This window comes from Salvelinus namaycush, chromosome 3, assembly GCF_016432855.1.
Source record: "Salvelinus namaycush isolate Seneca chromosome 3, SaNama_1.0, whole genome shotgun sequence".
NCBI classification, from domain to species: domain Eukaryota; kingdom Metazoa; phylum Chordata; class Actinopteri; order Salmoniformes; family Salmonidae; genus Salvelinus; species Salvelinus namaycush.
Genome location: NC_052309.1, coordinates 63,917,681 through 63,931,697, shown reverse-complemented (window position 1 = coordinate 63,931,697; position 14,017 = coordinate 63,917,681). Strand labels below are relative to the sequence as shown.

The 14,017-nt window shown below is 43.7% G+C and overlaps 1 protein-coding gene across 1 annotated transcript in view; it reads left to right on the top strand.

Annotated features, from left to right (window-relative positions):
- The window catches only part of LOC120044497 (globoside alpha-1,3-N-acetylgalactosaminyltransferase 1-like), a 33,621-nt gene that overhangs the window by 15,304 nt on the left and 4,300 nt on the right, over nt 1-14,017 (top strand). The gene's annotated exons all lie outside the window — the stretch shown is intronic.

The window sequence follows — 14,017 nt, the reverse complement described above, 5'->3', positions numbered from 1 at the left end:
CATGAAGGGCACCCTGTGTTGAGGATCAGCGTGGCGGATGTGTTGTGACCTACCCTTACCACCTGGGGGCAGCCCGTCAGGAAGTTCAGGATCCAGTTGCAGAGGGAGGTGTTTAGTCCCAGGGTCCTTAGCTTATTGATGAGTTGAGGGCACTATGGTGTTGAACGCTGAGCTGTAGTCAATGAATAACATTCTCACATAAGTGTTCCTTTTGTCCAGGTGGAAAACGGCAGTGTGGAGTGCAATAGAGTTTGCATCATTTGTGGATCTGTTGGGGTATGCAGATTGGAGTGGGTCTAGGGTTTCTGGGATGGTGGTATTGATGTGAGCCATGTACGCAAACTGAAGTGGGTCTAGGGTTTCTGTGATGATGGTGTTGATGTGAGCCATGACCAGCTTTTCAAAGTGCTTCATTGCTACAGACGTGAGTGCTACTGGTCGGTAGCCATTTAGGCACGTTACCTTAGTGTTCTTGGGCACAGGCACTACAGTGGTCTACTTAAAACATGTTGGTATTACAGACTCGAACAGGGAGAGGTTGAAAATGTCAGTGAAGACACTTGCCAGTTGTTCAGCGCATGCTCGCAGTACACATCCTGGTAATCTGTCTGTCTCTGCGGCCTTGTGAATGTTGACCTGTCTAAAGGTCTTAGTCACATCGGCTGCGGAGAGCGTGATCACAGTCTACCGGTACAGCTGGTGCTCTCATGCATGTTTCAGTGTTATTTGCCTCAAAACGAATATAGAAGCAGTTTAGCTCGTCTGGTAAGCTTGTGTCACTGGGCAGCTCTCGGCTGTGCTTCCCCTTGTAGTCTAATGGTTTGCAAGCCCTGCCACACCCGACGAGCGTCAGAGACGGTGTAGTACGACTCGATATTAGTCCTGTACTGATGCTTAGCATTTTCTATGGTTCGTCAGAGGCCATAGTGGGATTTCTTATAAGCTTCCGGGTTAGAGTCCCGCTCCTTGAAAGCAGCAGCTCTTTCCTTTAGCTCAGTGCGGATGCTGCCTGTAATCCATGGCTTCTGGTTGGAGATAAAATATATGTCAATTTAATGAGGCAAACACTTTTTTTCATGCAGGTTTCTCCAATAAAATAGCCTAACCTTAATGGCTCCCAATCAACAACAACAATGTGCTGTTATGTTAACAAACAACATATCCTGAAAACAGTACAGGTCAAAGTTAAATGGACAATCACAACTGTTGTTCAGGAGTTTTACCCCATTGTCATGATCACCGGTTTCAAGTTTGTTTCTATCAATTATGGACAAGCTGATCTTGGCAAAAAATACTTCTGCATTTCCCTGTAACGGTTTTCCTCCTCCTCTTCATCCGAAGAGGAAGAGCAGGGATTAAAAAAAATACAGCGTCTTGAGTTGACATAATTTATTTAAAGAAAAGACAAAAACACGAACTTCACTATAAACTAACAAAACAACAAACGGAGTAGACAGACCTGGACGACGAACTTACATTAAACACGAAGAACGCACGAACAGGGAAAAATAGACTACACAAAATGACGATGTACAAAACAAACCGAACAGTCCCGTATGGTGCGACAAACACTGACACAGGAGACAACCACCCACAACGAACACTGTGAAACAACCTACCTAAATATGACTCTCAATTAGAGGAACGCCAAACACCTGCCTCTAATTAAGAGCCATACCAGGCAACCCTTAAACCAACATAGAAACAGAAAACATAGAATGCCCACCCAAACTCACGTCCTGACCAACTAACACATACAACAAACTAACAGAAATAGGTCAGGAACGTGACATAACCCCCCCCTTAAGGTGCGAACTCCGGGCGCACCAGCACAAAGTCTAGGGGAGGGTCTGGGTGGGCATCTGACCACGGTGGTGGCTCAGGCTCAGGGCGAGGTCCCCACCCCACCATAGTCAATCCCAGCTTACATCTCCCCCTACAAATGACCACCCTCATATTACACCCACTTAATCTTTTGGGTAACATCGAGACAAGGGGCAGCACCGGGATAGAGGGATAGCTCAGGACAGAGGGATAGCTCAGGACAGAGGGATAGCTCAGGATAGAGAGGTAGCTCAGGATAGATGGGCAACTCCGGACTGAAAGGCAGCTCCGGACAGAGAGACAGCTCTGGACTGAGGGGCAGTTCTGGATAAATAGCCGCTCTGGGCTGAGGGACAGCTCATGACTGGCTGACGGCTCTGGACGCTCATGGCTGGCTGACGGCTCTGGACGCTCATGGCTGGCTGACGGCTCTGGACGCTCATGGCTGGCTGACGGCTCTGGCAGATCCTGTCTGGTTGGCGGCTCTGGCAGATCCTGTCTGGTTGGCGGCTCTGGCAGATCCTGTCTGGTTGACGGCTCTGGCAGATCCTGTCTGGTTGGTGGCCCTGGCAGATCCTGTCTGGTTGGCGGCTCTGGCAGATCCTGACTGACGAATGGCTCTAGCGGCTCCTGACTGACTAACGGCTCTGACGGCTCGGGACAGACGGGCGGCTCAGACGGCGCTGGGGAGACGGATGGCTCAGACGGCGCTGGGGAGACGGATGGCTCAGACGGCGCTGGGGAGACGGATGGCTCAGATGGCGCTGCGGAGACGGATGGCTCAGATGGCGCTGCGGAGACGGATGGCTCAGATGGCGCTGCGGAGACGGATGGCTCAGACTGATCCTGTCTGGCGGAAGGCTTTGGCTGCTCCTGTCTGGCGGAAGGCTCTGTAGGCTCATGGCAGACGGGCGGCTTTGCAGGCTCAATACAGACGGGCAGTTCATGCGGCGCTTGGCAGACGGACAGTTCAGGCGCCGTTGGGCAGACGGCAGACTCTGGCCGGCTGAGACGCACTGTAGGCCTGGTGCGTGGTGCCGGAACTGGAGGCACCGGACTGGAGACACGCACTTCCAGCCTAGTGCGGGGAGCAGGGACAGGGCACACTGGACTCTCAAAGCGTACTATATGCCTGGTGCGTGATACCGGCACTGGTGGCACCGGGCTGAGTGCACGCACATCAGGACGAGTACTGGGAGAAGGAACAGTGTGTACAGGGCTCTGGAGACGCACAGGTGGCTTAGTGCGTGGTGCCGGAACTGGAGGCACCGGACTGGAGACACGCACCATAGAGAGAGTGCGTGGAGGAGGAACAGGGCTCTGGAAACGCACTGGAAGCCTGGTGCGTGGTGTAGGCACTGGTGGTACTGGGCTCGGGCGGGAAGGTAGTGCCGGAAATACCGGACCGTGCAAGCGTACTGGCTCCCTTGAGCACCGAGCCTGCCCAACCTTACCTGGTTGAATGCTCCCCGTCGCCCACCCAGTGCGGAGAGGTGGAATAACCCGCACCGGGCTATGTAGGCGAACCGGGGACACCATGCGTAAAGCTGGTGCCATGTAAGCCGGCCCAAGGAGACGTACTGGTGGCCAGATATGTAGAGCCGGCTTCATGGCACAATGCTCAATCTAGCCCTACCAGTGCGGGGAGGTGGAATAACCCGCACTGGGCTATGCACACGTACAGGAGACACCGTGCGCTCTACTGCGTAACACGGTGTCTGCCCGTACTCCCGCTCTCCACGGTTAGCCTGGTAAGTGGGCGCAGGTCTCCTACCTGCCCTTGGCCCACTACCTCTTAGCCCCCCCCCCCCAAGAAATTTTTGGGTAGTACTCACGGGCTTCCGTGCTAGACACGTCCCCTCATATCTGCAGTTTTGGGCTTGATTCACCGGTTTCCAGCCACATCTCTTTGCTGCCTCCTCATACCATCGCTCCTGGGCTCGCGCTGCTTCCATCTCCTCACGAGCGCGGCGATATTCCCCAATGTGCGCCCAAGGACCTTTTCCCTCCAATACTTCCTCCCAAGTCCATGAGTCCTGATTTCTTGGCCGCTGCTCGAACTCATGCTGCTTGGTTCTGGATCGGTGGGTGGTTCTGTAACGGTAGTCCTCCTCCTCTTCAACCGAAAAGGAGGAGTAGTGATGGAACCAAGGCGCAGCGGGTTGTGAACACATAATTTATTTAAAGACAAGACGAAAAAACACGAACTTCACTATAACTAACAAAACAACAAACGGAGTAGACAGACCTGGACGACGAACTTACATTAAACACGAAGAACGCACGAACAGGGAAAATAGACTACACAAAATGACGATGTACAAAAACAAACCGAACAGTCCCGTATGGTGCGACAAACACTGACACAGGAGACAACCACCCACAACGAACACTGTGAAACAACCTACCTAAATATGACTCTCAATTAGAGGAACGCCAAACACCTGCCTCTAATTAAGAGCCATCCCAGGCAACCCTAAACCCACATAGAAACAGAAAACATAGAATGCCCACCCAAACTCACGTCCTGACCAACTAACACATACAACAAACTAACAGAAATAGGTCAGGAACGTGACATTCCCGCAGTGTAAACACATTGCAAATAGGCTCATGATAACTAATGATAAAGTCCGGTAGCTGATATTCAAAGCTTAAATAGCCAAATTGATATGTCACAGGAATCAGGACTAATAAATCCAATGCAACCGCCTGTTTTACAAATGGTGGGCCTACCGCGTGGATCGGCATTCATAAAATTCCATTGTGGGCTGACATGGGCTGACATGGTAAGCTACAACCCAGTAAGCACGAGCCAACGTCTTTTGAACGTCTTTTTTTTGGTCCTTTCCAGACATCTTATTTTTTTTATGTTTTACAAACGGTAGGCTTACAAAGTAGATGGCCATGCATAAAATGTCATTTCAGGCAACACTGTAGGCTACACCTCAGTAAGCATGGACCAACACCAAAGCCTCTGGATGTCTTTTCTTGGTGTGGTCCAGACCTGCCTTTATTTGGCCCAAATATAGACGTTTTTAAATTACGTATTTTAACTTTTATTCATGTTAAAATGGCGCTCATTCGTGTTAAGATGGCGCCGGTAGACAGGGCAGCTCTACTTCTAGCTCGTAAGCAACTTTGCATTTTTTTTGTTTGTGTTATTTCTTACATTATTAACACAGTAAGTTTTTTTATGTCATTACATACAGCTGGAAATAACATAAGGATATCAGAGCGGTGGCAACTCACCAGCATTCCAACCAGAAATAGGACTTCCCCATATTGGATCCTTTGTTCGTAGCCCACAAGGCAATTGAACTTATCCCAGAGGCTGCTCCAAGATGCCGCCGGCGTAGAAGAGGCATTCGGAGTGTACTTCTAGTCTGACGCAGGAGGCGTGCACATCATCCACTGTGTCGAGTACATTACTCGCTAATGTTCAGTCCCTGGACAATAAAGTAGATGAGCACAAGGCAAGGTTCTCATTCTAGAGAGACATCAGGGACTGTAACATACTCTGTTACATGGAATCATGGCTCTCTCTCCGGATATACTGTCCCCTTCCATACAGACAGCTGGATTTTCAGTACATCGTGCAGACAGGAATAAAGAACCCCATAGGAAGAAGAAAGGCGGACAAGGCCCTCCCCCGTCTTTCTTCGGCAAATCATATCACGACTCCATTATCCTTCACCCGTCTTATAGGCAGAAACTCAAACAGGAAGTACCCGTGCTAAGGTCTATTCAATGCTGGTCTGAACAATCAGAATCCATGCTTCAAGATATATTTGATCATGCGGACTGGGATATGTTCCGGGTTACCTCAGAATAATATTGACGTATACACTGACTGAGTTCATCAGGAAGTGTATAGTGGATGTTGTTCCCTCTGACTATTCCTACCCAAATCAAAAACTGTGGACAGATAACAGCATTCGCACAAAACTGAAAGCGCAAACCACCGCTTTTAACCACGGCAAGGTGACTGGGAATATGGTTGAATGCAAACAGTGCAGTTATGTCAATCAAACAGGCAAAATGTCAGTTCAGAGACAAAATGGAGTCGCAATTCAACTAAATGTATCACTTACCTTTGATGATCTTCGGATGCTTGCACTCACAAGACTCCATGTTACACAATAAATGTTTGTTTTGTTCGATAAAGTCCCTCTTTATGTCCAAAAACCTCAGTTTTGTTGGTGCGTTTTGTTCAGTAATCCATTGGCACAAAGCGCGGTCACAGCAGGCAGACGAAAAATCTAAAAAGTACCATAAAAGTTTGTAGAAACATGTCAAACGATGTTTATAATCAATCCTCGGGTTGTTTTTGTCATAAATAATTGATCATATTTCAACCGGACAATAGATTCGTCAATAGAAAAGAAAAACAAGAAAGGCACACTCCCGGTCAGGCGCAGGCCAATCTCTGGAAATTTCCACTGTCCACTCATTGAAGGTGGTGTTTCCCCCTAATTTTTCAGAGTAAAAGCCTGAAACTATGCCTAAAGACTGGCCACATGTAGTGGAAGCCATAGGGAACGTGAACTGCGTCATAAGTCTTTGTATGGTGGATAGGCTTTCAATGGAAAACAGCCATTTCAAAATAATAGCATTTTCTGGACGGATTTTCCTGAGGTTTTTGCCTGCCATATCAGTTCTGTTATACTCAGACATTATTTTAACAGTTTTGGAAACTTTAGAGTGTTTTCTATCCAATACTACCATGCATATGCATATCCTAGCTTCTGGGCCTGAGTAAAAGGCAGTTTACATAGGGCACCTTATTCATCCAAACTACTCAATACTGCCCCCGGTCCCAGAAAGGTTAATGGAAAGTCATGTTTTTCTACAGACTCCAGGAAGAAACCAAGGGCAGTTGATGCTTGTTGTTAGTTGCTGCACCGAGATACATGATCTATAGGATATTGGGTATTACAAAAAAATAAACAAATGTTTACAAAAACAGCTGTGCTGTTGTATAATTCAAACCCATTATGAATAGAAAGCATTGGATTATCCACGTTGAGTCAAACAAACATGACCAACTTCAAACACCATGGGGGATCAATCGGTTACCTTTCTTGAGAAGCAGTCTATGTCACCAAATCTGTTGAAAGACCGTTTTAGACAGTTTTATATACTTGCCAAATCAGCCATCATGCAGTGAAATATACAGAGGCAGCATTGTATGGGCTATGAGTTATCGGACTAAATGTGTACCCCTAAGCTGAAGGGGGTCTAAGCTTACCTGATCAACTTGCGGTTGGTGTCCACATGTATGAGGGAAAGAGGACCGAGTATGTTCATCTGACAACACCTCCAAGTCATGTCATTCTTTCCTGCAGCATCGACATGATGCATTGAGTCCCACAATTGCATCCACTTGACTCAGTGGCCCAGTGCTTTCAGATGTCCTCTCACCATACTAATTGTGGTGAACTTGTCTTGAATGTGGCCACCAGATTGTCCAGCTCCTCGTCTGTATGTTCCCCTCACGCGATTCCGTATTCCTGCATTCTGCGTTGGACAGTTTGTGTTGAGATGCCGAGCAGCTTGGCAATGTAAGGTACAGGCAGATCCATTTCAATCAGCTGTCGAAGGTGCTGTTCTGACAATCAGTTTAGGACGTCCCATTTCGCCATCAACAACAAAAATTCATGGGGCACATCTTTCTTCCATTTCAGCATTGACTAGGTTACACAGTTTGGAGAGACCCTGCAAGTCTACTTAATTTGCTAGTGAGCTGATATATATTCTCATTGGTGCAGACAAACTGTAAGTAATCAAGATCCAGGGCAGGCGGCAGGCGTTGCATGGCTTACTGCAATCTGTATAGGAGCCTCTCCATAATGTGCCTCCCCATCGCCTGTGAGGACATATGAACATTGTAATTTGACCAGTTGGTAGGCAAGTTTGGGTCTTGGCTTCAGGTATTGTTAGGGGAATAGCTATTAAGGATTGTCGCTGGTTTATCTCACTCTCTCTCTCACACACACACACACACATTCACTCAGGGCAAACCTTTCACTATGGCTGGCAGTGGCTAGCTGTGACGTTACAGGCATCCAATTTTGCGATTCATTCCATTTCGCTATCTAGTCTGACTCCATAGCCAGCCAACTAAGCTAATGTACTTCAAAATTGTCAGTCACGGGTCAATAATGTAAGGATATTAGAAGCGTATCCATCTAGTACATTTAATGACAAACCATGTAACTACTTTGGTAAACATACGAATGACCTGTTGCCCAAAGTTCGGCGAAGGTGTTGGTAACTGGTACGCCATGTTCAGAACATGCGGCCACTGGAGGAAAGATTTGGCGTGTAGTGGTGACGTCAGAACTTCTGGTTACGTAGCCAATAGAAAAAAAGCCTTTTTATCATGTTCATTGATTGGGTTAAGATGAACCACCACTCCAAAACTAGTGGACCAATGGAGACTCATTGTCTTCCCCTCGCTTTAAACTCTTCATGATAAAGAAAGAAGCCAAAACTCACAATCCAAAAAACTGCCAATGAAAGCAAAGATATGAGTAGCGTAACCGAAAGGTAGTAAATGCAGGCAAGAGCATAGGTAAAATGGGTTAAATAGGATTGGTTGTTGGGAAAGTTTAACTGAAAAGATTTCAATTGTTTTTTTCAATATCAATTATTTCACCCTTCCACGAAAATATGTTAACATTTTCAACTTGATTTTTCATGTTTACAATTTATTTTATTTTAAATTCAATACATATGGCGTGAAATTGTCCCCATACTACACCCCTGTCCGGTCATGTGAAATCCAAAGATTAGGACCTAAAGAGTTTATTTCAATTGACTGATTTCCTTCTAATCAAATGTTATTGTTCACATATTTAGCAGATGTTATGAAAGTTGTAGCAAAATGTTTGTAACCGTTATATGAACTGTAACCCAGTAAAATCTTTGAAATTGTTGCATGTTGCTTTTATATTTAAGTTCAGTACATTTAAGAAACCAATACAATTCAACTGAATTATGCTAATTAGTTAATGCATTGGAAACGCGTCTGCTCTTACAGTTGTTAAGCTGCAAGTTCAGTGAGTGAGGTGGTAAGGTACTCAGTGATACACTGCACATCAACAAAGTGAGGTAAGTATATTTATAGCTCTATGACTGGCAGGAACACTAACAACGCTTAGACTAGCCAATACCTTCACCCCCCAACAAAGACAGATACAGTATTGTTCCTTGCTGGCCCACAATGAGGAACTGTTCAGGGATGCTTGTAAACGAAAACACCTTGACGCAAGGAAAATTTGGACTAAAGTGTGAAAAAGGATCCATAATAATAAGAGACTGTACACTGTAAACCATTTCCTGTTGGTTTTTTTATGGTGACTTACAGGCAGCCAGTTGCCTGTAAGTTACCATATAAGATGGTACAGTATGTCTCCATACTGTATTTTACAGTTTCCAAATGTTACTGTAATCATTTTTATCATTGTTTCTACAGTTAAACACAACTGGCTGCCTGTAAGTTATTGTAAAACAACAGTACAGTTGGTTATTGTAATCCTCTTATGGTAATTGTAATGAATGAATTACTTTAAGGGGAGATGGAGTTTTGTATTTTAATGTAATTGCATAAGATTGGTGCAAGCAAGTTGGCTGCTAGCAAATGTGTTTACATATTTCAGAATATCATTGAATTCCAGTTTGGAAGCTTTTGTTATGCCTCTAGAAGGGAAAGTCATAAAATACAAAATGTTGGTCTTAAACTCTTCCAAACTGGCAGTGACTATAGTGTAAAACAGACCAAAGGACATGGCAAACACTCAGCCATTAAAGGTTTGAGACTTGCTGGAACTCCATTCTATCCCCTATACACATTTAACTTAGCCTCATACAAGGCACACCTCACAATATGTTAATGAGTCAGAAACAACAATACTAACGACAGTAAGATGGGCACAAACTGCTTCTGCAACAGAAATCCCCAATCACGCTTTAAGGTGATGTCATAGCGATGTTGGCTAGCTAAGCTCTCTCTCAGAAACACGTCATCAGTCGTCTTGTGCCGAACTGCACATGTGAAGGCCATCAAATCAAAGGCACTCCTTCAATATCAAGTTGTTTTTGACGAAAATGTGTCAGTTTGTGACTTTCACGTGGTTGGAGTAATAACTATATAAGACATTGGCTCTAATCTACTGCAGGCTGTGCCTTTAGGTTGAGAAAATGAACAACTAACGAATCATTTTTCACTTCTCTCATTGAACACGGTTACATGCACACAATAATACGATTACTGTGGATAGTCATTAATATAATAGATCGATTAAAACGTTTACATGCTTTGCAAGAAGAACAATATTCCTAATAATCCTACTCAGATGGATACATCTGAAATCATGCTACTGATGGGCCTTTTGATAAGTGCAGAAAATCGCCAATCAAAATAAATGCTACGACAGTGACCAAATCATTTTTTTGGAAGACTATTTGATTTTGAGTTCGGACATACAAACTTTATGTGTGAAAACTACTTCTAAAGATGCATACTTTCAGTTTTTCCAAACTCACTTCACTCTCACATAAGAGGGAGGTTTGCGCAAACATTGCTGCCACATATGCAGATAAATACAGTACACCGCTGATTAAATGTCCTAATCATTTGAAAGATTGCTCAGAAAACCAGGTGTTTTAATAGGCACATGCTTACTTCGAGTATGACCTTACACCTATTAAGATAAGCAGAGTAAGGTGTTTACATACAGTACAGTCAAAGGTTTGGACTCACCTACTCATTCCAGGGTTTTTCTTTAATTTTAGTATTTTCTACATTGTAGAATAATAGTGGTGAAGACATCAAAACTATGAAATAACACATGGAATCATGTATTAACCAAAAAAAGTGTTGAACAAATCAAAATATATTTGATATTCTTCAAAGTAGCCACCATTTGCCTTAATGACGGCTTTGCACACTCTTATGGCTATGATGAAACTGACTCATGAGGACTGCCACAGGAAAGGAAGACCCAGAGTTACCTCTGCTGCAGATGATAAGTTCATTAGAGTTAACTGCGCCTCAGATTACAGCCCAAATAAATGTTTCACAGAGTTCAAGTAACAGACACATCTCAACATCAACAGTTCAGAGGAGACTGCGTGAAGCAGGCCTTCATGGTTGAATTGCTGCAAAGAAACCACTACTAAAGGACACCAATAATATGAAGAGACTTGCTTGGGCCAAGAAACACGAGGAATGCACATTAGACTTGGTGGATTTCTGTAATTTGGTCTGATGAGTCCAAATTTGAGATTTTTGGTTCAACCGCCATGTCTTTGTGAGATGAAGAGTAGGTGAACGTATGATTTCCGCATTGTGTGGTTCCCACCGTGAAGCATGGAGGAGGAGGTGTGATGGTGATTTGATGGTGACACAATCTGTAATTTATTTAGAATTCAAGTCACACTTAACCAGCATGGCTACGACAGCATTATGCAGTGATACGCCAATCCATCTGGTTAGCGCTTAGTGGGACTATGATTTGTTTCCAACACGTCAATAACCCAAAACACACCTCCAGGCTGTGTAAGGGCTATTTGACCAAAAAGGAGAGTGATGGAGTTCTGCATCTGATGACCTTGCCTCCACAATTACCTGACCTCAACTCAATTGAGATGGTTTGGGACGAGTTGGACCGCAGAGTGAAGGAAAAGCAGACAACAAGTGCTCAGCATATGTGGGAACTCCTTAAAGACTGTTGGAAAAGCATTCCAGGTGACTACCTCATGAAGCTGGTTGAGAAAATGCCAAGAGTGTGCAAAGCTGTCATCAAGACAAAGGGTGGCTACTTTGAATAATCTAAACTATATTTTGATTTGTTTAACACTTCTTTGGTTACTACATTATTCCATATGTGTTATTTCAGAGTGTTGATGTCTTCACTATTACTCTACAATGTAGAAATTAGTAAAAATAAAGAAAAACACTTGAATGACTAGGTGTGTCCAAACTTTTGACTGGTACTGTGTGTGTATGTGTATGTGTATATATATATATATATATATATATTTACAAAAACATATATGGGGGAATGGAAATGATGCAGACAATTACATTGATGGAAGCTTCATTCTATCTACCCCCCTACCAAAATAAATAAGATGGGTTCTAAGGGGATTCAATAGCGACAGCATGCGAGATAAGTCATGGTCCAATGACTGTACCTGCTAGCAACAGATTTCCCACGTCCGAAGATACATCTATAAATCGGTAGACGGTTCCGATTGGATCCTTATGGGAAAAACCTAATTAATTTGACATGTGTTCAAGTTAATGTGACAACTTTTGACAACATGTAAAAGCAACATGTGATAACATATAACTATACATAAATGTGACATGGGGATGCAACATGTGACACAGTGAAACTACACGTGAAAATATCTGAACATTTTTCACATGTGAAAATGCAATTCCACATCTGAGAGTTAGATTAAAATCAGTAATCGACACAGACATGGTGGCTTAGAAGGAAGATCGGAATGCCGTGAACCAAGAGGTTGTGAGTTCCAATTCCAGATGGGACAGGTTGAATAATAACGAATGTATAAATAAACATACACAATGTAATCATGTATGTCAAATATGTAAGTGGGAAACACTGCGGCTATTTCGTGATGTTCAGGGGACATTCTATCGACTTTTTGTTTGCAGGGCATCATGTGAACATTTGAATCCACATGTGAAATGCTATGTGATCGTGTGAAATATCATATGTGGTGTTCCAAAACCACATAGTTTAACATGATGTCACGTAAAATTTCACGGGTGAAATACAATTTCACATGTGAAATCATGTCATTTTCCACATGTGAAATCAGGTGTTTTTTTGTAAGGTGAGAATTTTTGTTTGCGTCGCCGAACAACGAACAAGAAACTATTAAATCCAGTATTTAGATCCTACACCCAAAACCCAAATCAATTCCAGGTTGTGTTCTCACACCTGTCTTTATTTCACACCTGTTTGTCTACCAAGTCCGAACAAAACATTGCAAACGATATTCGATTTTGATCTGGGGAGGGGGTGTAGCATATAAAAACTTCGTAGCCGTCAACCGATTATGGATGTAGCGTCAGACGGGGGGGGACACATGCTGCAGGCAGGTACAGTCATTGGGTCATGACTTATCTCGCACGCTGTCGCTATGGAATCCACTTAGACCATGTCTAAGTAATACATTTAATAATTAGAAAGGTGTCTAAATGTGGCCTAGTCCGAGGGAAGCACTAAACAGTCATTTAAATTCTCAGGATGCCATTAAAAAAATATATCTCTCAAACTTAGCAATTTACAAACTTAAACCACAGCCACATGGCAAATCTCCCTCTTACCCAGGGGTTATACATGGCCAACACACAGTTAAATGTCAGTCACCGTTCAATATTTTGCCACTCTGTGAATCCCAGACCGTGCCGACTACTGCCAAAAGGCAAACTGCCATACTACTCCACCCATTCTTGTATAAACAAGAACAGGTACAAACAGGTTCTTAGTTTGGGTTAAGTGGAAAAATATGGAATTCCCACACGTGTGAACGCCACAATTCTTTCCCCTCCTCCACATTAGTCAGTGCAAACTGAATGACTGAGGCTTTCTTTTCAGCCAGGTCAAAAAGGAAAACAAAGGTAACACAATGATTTAACAGGTTATGTTGCAGGGTTGAGGGAAGCACTAACTAAACAGTCATTGAACTTATCAAGATTTAATCAAACTATTCAATATAATAACTAGGTATCTTGGTACACTTCTACACCACATACCCCTCTCTGAGTGGTACTGAATAAAGACAATGGCTCTCTGAAGCTACATGCAATTAATATCAGTACAGCATTTTTGTTGTATTATCAAAAACATGTAACCCTTTAAAAATGTCTGCACACTTGTGAATCATTGCATTTTAAGTGTGCAACATTATGCGCAATATGGTTGAATTGAACATTTCCTGTATACTTTAAATATCTTGCCTACTTGTATATACTACTACATACTATGGGATTAACAGTATGTTAATAGCTGAACACACACACGCAGCATGAATGTGGTTTTGGCCACACCACATCCAAGGTAATGTAAGGATAGTATAAAGCCTAATTTACACCCTACACAATAAGATATGCAAATGTATGTGGCCCGGTAATGTGTAACTCCACGCA